Below are 6335 nucleotides of genomic sequence, written 5' to 3' on the forward strand. Positions count from 1 at the left end.
CTGTTCACCAACATTACATTTTTTATTCTTGTGTTGGGAATATATTAACTGGTTTGGGAGATGGTGATCAGGCATTCGGACAACGTGGGCAGTCCAGCAGACTTGATGGCGTAGGAGCATCGCTTCAGTGCTGGTGGTCTTTGCTTCTTCCATCACACTGACATTTGTCTACCTGTCTTCCCAATATAAATCAGGTTAATATAGAAATGATTACTCCCATGTTACTGTATAACATAACGTATTACATCCAGAAGCTTCTTTGTAAGATTTTAAATGTCAGAGTAAACAAAATACATGAGAGACATGGATCAGTGCATTTCAGTCAGTGATCAAAAATAATATGTTGATTTTTCACCCTGGACCATTTGGTGTTATTGTTCAGTGTTTTCACATGGTGAACAAATGTCTGCAGATGAGAACAAAACCCAAGAGGAGAGTGCTCTACAAAGCCATTTCTGCCTAATTTGGTTTGCATTCATGGAAGAAGCAAGAGCTAATCTAATTTCCAATAAGCATTTACTCACTTATAGCCCCTGTTATTATACAGGCTTTATGGCTGGTTCCTCACTCAGGGTGTGCGTGATGAAAAAAGATTCTCATTTCATTCACTAATGAGGAAAACAGGGTGCTTTGATATGACCTGACTTCAATATATTGATGGGCAAATTCACGCTTCAGGAAGAGGAGCCTCACAAGTTGCATTCACAGCAAGGGTGTCAGTTCCGAATGTTAACAAACAAAGGGCTTGACAACATCTGTATCTCCTGGAATGGTCCAATTTGTGCACCATCTGGCTGTGAACAGATAAACTACTTTGGAATCATAATGGAACTATTCTGTCTCCCTCAGTCAATGAGCAGTTTAACAACTATGAGATGGTTTAAAATGCTTAGTACAAATGTCCTAATAGAATTATATAGCACTACAGGGGTGAGCGCCAGTTGTGGTCTGTTGACTAGATACACATATTGTCAACTAAGATCTACACATAAAACAAATTGAGAGCCTGCCCCTTCACCATGATGGAGCAGTCTGGCAGTTCATGTTTTTCATATTTCTCTCTTAGACTGAACTCATATGTCTTTTTGATTTGAACCCCACAGATGGGATCTGTATGGATTTAAAACTCAAAAATACCTGGAAAGTGTGCTTGCCCAAAAAAAGACAGCACAGTATGCTTCTTAAGTAACAGGAGGAAATGACAGCCATTAGGATTCAACAGTAAATTCTCCCCCCCCCCACCCCTTCATTTTAACACAAATTAAATCTGATTTAATGTACATAGTGCATTGGTGATAATCATCATCACTATGAAAGTTGTTAAAATTTTAGTTTGCCTTTCATTAGAACAAAAGATGTTTCCACTCTTGGGTGTTATCTCACGTTCAGAGCTTTTATTGAAAGAAAGCATAAATGCAGCAATTAAGCCGAGATTTTGACAATGTTGACCAAGCTCCTGCTATCTTGACCAATACAAGGTGTATCCCCCACCCCAAAAAAACCCATTGAGCTAATAGTAGCTCTGGTTATTATTTGATGTGTGATGCATTTATATTAAAGAATAAATATTATAATACCAATTTAATCTGTGTTACAAATTTCATCTTAAATTACCATTTTATGTAAGGTGTTCAAATTGCTGTCGTTAACACAACGATGCTCTGCTCGCATTGTCAAAGCAGAAAGTTGCAAACTTACTTAAAGTTTCTCTGTTAATTCCATTTCTCCAACATTGAAAAAGTAATGCAAAAATTTCCATGTTAGCATATATACATTTCTGAGGATGTACTGTATTTAAATTTATTTATTTATTATTTATTTACAGCATTTATATTCCGCCCTTCTCACCCCGAAGGGGACTCAGGGCGGATCACATTGCACATATAAAGGCAAACATTCAGTGCCATAACATAGAACAGAGACAGAGACAAGACGTAGGCACGGGCTGGCCTCTAACTCATGACCTCTTGATCAGAGTGATTTGTTGCAGCTGGCTTGCTTTCCAGCCTGCGTCACAGCCCAGCCCAATTTAAACACTAATTTAAAGCAGATACAGCAGACATCAAGGAGCCCCAGTGGCGAAGTGCATTAAAGCACTGAGCTGCTGAACTTGTAGACCGAAAGGTCCCAGGTTCAAACCCCAGGAGCAGCGTGAGTGGCTGCTGTTAGCTCCAGCTCCTGCCAACCTAGCAGTTCGAAAACATGCAAATGTGAGTAGATTAATAGGTACCGCTTCGGCGGGATGGTAACGGCGCTCCATGCAGTCATGCCGGCCACATGATCTTGGAGGTGTCTACGGACAACGCCGGCTCTTCGGCTTAGAAATGGAGATGAGCACCAACCCCCAGAGTCAGCCATGACTGGACTTAACGTCAGGGGAAACCTTTATCTTTTACAGCAAACATCATTGTCTGATGATATAATATGTTGATGACATTGGTTTGGTTTGTGTCAACTAAAGTGATCTGTTTCATAACAAAAAAATGAATCACAGCATTGGCATTTGTCCAAGATACTAAATTGGATTGAGCAGTGTAAATCTCCACATGAAGAGCTATGAATCGGTTGTGCTATGCAACCTATGTGTTGAATAGCAATGTTGCATGACTGAATGCACCCCCAAACTAAATTTGTAATCAAATGCACAGATAACCACTCATCTGAACATACAATCCACATTTTCAACCTTGAATTGAACGCAGATATGCCATGCCAAACAAAAACGTCCAACTACTTCAGTACAGGGACTTACTCACATTAGCAGAATTACACACAGTGTTATTAAAGTCCCATTTCCTAATTTGAGTGACACAGAAGGCACACATTTTAATCAATTCATCATGTAGTCATTTTTCCACAGGCTTATTAGCAGGTCATGAAAAAGCCAGCACCATGTGTTGCACTCTAGCTTGAATTGGCTTTTGGCTGGAGAGGAGAAGACATCTTGCCAAATTACCCACTCATTGGTCCTGTGCAATTTCCTGACTCCAACACTGTCACTAAGTGTTAGAAAAAGAGAAATGTCAGCCCACTGATTGATCAAAAAGATTTTTTGTGTGTGTGTGTCAGCAACGACTTGAGAAACTGCAAGTCACTTCTGGAGTGAGAGAATTGGTTGTCTGCAGGGACATTGCTCAGGGGACACACAGATATTTTATGTTTTACCATCCTTGTGGGAGACTTCTCTCATGCCCTCGCATGGAGCTGGAGCTGATAGAGGAAGCTCATCTGTACTCTCCCCAGGTTGGATTCGAATCGGCAACCTTCAGGTCAGCAACCCAACCTTCAAGTCAGCAGTCTGCTGGCACCCATTGCGCCACCAGGAGCTCAAAAATGCAAACAATGATGCTTTTAGTTTTTACATGTCTACACAGCAAGGTGCTGTAGTTAAGCTACACAGTTTGTGTAGTTTTTCTGAGCATAAAAGTTCGCAGGATAGGGAGAAAATCTTTCATAGGTGCTGTAGTGAAAAATTCAAGTTTCAAAGTTTTGCATATAGCAGGTGAGCAGAGGCTGGCCTCAAACTGGTTTCAGGATCCATAGAATCCATGGCTTGATAGATTTAGAGAATTTGCATTTTTAAAAATCCCTCTTCCAGAATTCATATGTGCACATCAGTGAAGTGTTTTGGCTGTGTACATATCAATTCAATTCTTGTAGACCTCATTTTGCCTTGCAATGTGGTTTATATCAGAATGTTCTAGTGTGCATTAAGGGCTTTTTTGGGGAATTTTCACCCAACTTTGCTTGTCTTGGTTTAGAGGGCTTAAAGTACACTACAACATGCTGTTGTATCATGCATTATATAGCTGTGACACTTTGAAATTGCCTTCAGCCTGCATTAAATGGTCAATGTAGATGGAGTTAATGTTTTGCTCTGGGAGATGTCCCCTTGGAGCATTGTATTGGGTGAATGTTCCTGAGTTGGGCAGATGACAACGGAAGTATCAGACCCAAACCCAGTTACATTAAGACATGAAAACAGAGTTGACGGGCAGCCTTTCCAACAATAAGTAAGGATCCCATGTGGGATCGGAAAAGGGGATCATGCTGGGCCCCAGGACTTTGCTGAAGGGAACCATGGTGGCGGCGTGGGAGATCCCTGCCCAGTTTCATCATCTTTTGCTATTGGGCGCAGACAACATGATGGCACATTCTATGATTTCTGTATTGTTAAGCCAAGCAAGATGGAAGAGTTTCTGGATCTGACTAGTCAAAACATCCACTTCTACACAGCTCATTCTTCCATGCTTGGCTACTGGACTTTGGAGTTGGGAGGACTGGAGAAAACATTCTATATTTGGAAGTATGAAAGCTTTGCCCAAAAAACTGCTGTCCGGACAGCGTTAGCCAAAGACCAAGCCTGGCAAGAAAAATGTTTGTCTCAAATGTTTCCCTTGTTAGAAAGACAAGACAATGAGATTGCCTACCTAGTTCCTTTGGTGTGAACTTGGAAGCTCTGAAAAGGATGGAGTCTATGAGTTGGTTAACTTCCACATGAAACCTGGTGGACCAGCAATGTGGGGACAATCCTTTAAAAAGACAATTTATGCTCATGTGAAGATGGGATACACTAAGCTGATTGGCGTCTTCCATACAGATATGGAAAACTTAACAGAGTTCATGTACTCTGGTGGAATGAGAGCCCAGATAGTCAGGCATCCAGAAGGCACTATGTACACAAAGATCCAAGAGTAGTCGTTGCTGTTCATGAACATGTTCAGTTCTTGGAAGCTCAGCAGACCTGCCTTCTGGTGCCTACTGCATTCTCACCACTAAAATGTTATATTTTTTGTACATAATAACAGGGAATTTAAAAGGAATTTTAAAAATATGGAACTCCCTCCCCAGGGACATTAAATCAACCCCCGCCCTCCTGATCTTTTGTAATAGAGTAAAAAATCTCTTGCATCTGAGGTGTTTCTGGATTTGTAATGTGTCTCTCCCTCTCCCCCAGTGCCCCCTTAGTATTTTGACCCCTCCTATCAGATTCCCCCCCCCCCACCCTCGGTCCCATAACTGTTTTGTTAAATATGTCTTTAAACAGTACTGTTTTTTTTCTTTTTTAAAAATAACTGTTTTCTAATCTTTTTTATGATTGCCTCCCTAGGGAACTGTGTTTCCCCATCCCAGGGCATTTGTGCCCTTTCTGTGCTGGTCATGGACCATAATAAAGTCTTGATTAATTGAGTAAAAACATTGCTCTGTGACCAAACCTTTGGAGAACCTGTGCAATAGACAGATATGGAATGGCATGTTATAACTATAGGAACGGTCCAGTTTATGCTTGTGGATTATGCGATCAATTGTGATTGTATTGGTTTTTAAATGCCTCTAAGTGTGTTAATTGTATTTTATTATTCTATTTTAAATGTCCATTTTAATTTTGTATTGTTGTTAAGGCAACAAATAGCTGCCGATATGTAAAGCTGCCTTGAGTCCCATTCAGTGTAGAGAACGGCGGGATAGAAATATTGTAAATAAATAAGTGAATAGGTAAAAGGCTGTGTGATTTGCTTCCCTATGTCAACCAATCACCAGAATCATGTGGCTCAGTGTAGATCATGAGACAACCAACTTTATTGATACCACATAATGAAAATATTACTGAGAAAAATCTGTATTCTAAAATTTCTAGAAACTGTCTGATAGATCATATTGATCTATGCCAGACAGGTTATTATTCTGACACCATATGACAGGTCCCAAATTTAATTATCTGAAATTTCACATGACTGAGAAAGCCCCCTGGTTGAAATCCTACAGAGTTTAAGATGGTTTAAGTCATTATAAGTTTCTTCCCTTAAGAAGGTATTTGCTTGACATTGGCAGATCTAGATGAAACCAGTCATAGATTATCCCTATGGTCAATCCAAGTCACTATACTCGGCTAATACAGTGATCCATCTAATAGTCCATGCATTTCAGAAAGGACATTCAATACCTTGAAGTTACAGTTTTGCATCAAGAAAATTTCCTCCTTTAAGAAATCTAATATGTGGCACAACTTCAATTCACTCTCAATGACTCCAGCATTCCCCTAACAACTGATGTACACCCCTTTAAACCAAGTTCTCATTTCACTGAAGATCTGCGATTAGATGCTAATGCAGCCAATAGCACAGGCGCCTGCATTAAAAGCCACTGTACCCCTTTATCCCACAAACAAGTCACAAAATCAATATCCCTTTTTATATTTCATTCATTTTACTTTTTTCCTGAAAAAGGAAAGAGGCATCTCGATCTCTGGATTCTACTCTGAAATTAACATTTCTTTAAAGATACCTGTACTTTAACTGCCAGAACATTTCAGTGCTGTTTCTCTATTAGCTAAT

General features: G+C 40.0%; 1 pseudogene; it reads left to right on the forward strand.

The window, feature by feature from the left end:
* Positions 1–3913: 3913 nt before the first annotated feature.
* Positions 3914–4802, forward strand: LOC100567074 (protein NipSnap homolog 3A-like; annotated as a pseudogene).
* Positions 4803–6335: the final 1533 nt, after the last annotated feature.

Source organism: Anolis carolinensis, chromosome 5, assembly GCF_035594765.1.
Source record: "Anolis carolinensis isolate JA03-04 chromosome 5, rAnoCar3.1.pri, whole genome shotgun sequence".
NCBI classification, from domain to species: Eukaryota; Metazoa; Chordata; class Lepidosauria; order Squamata; family Dactyloidae; genus Anolis; species Anolis carolinensis.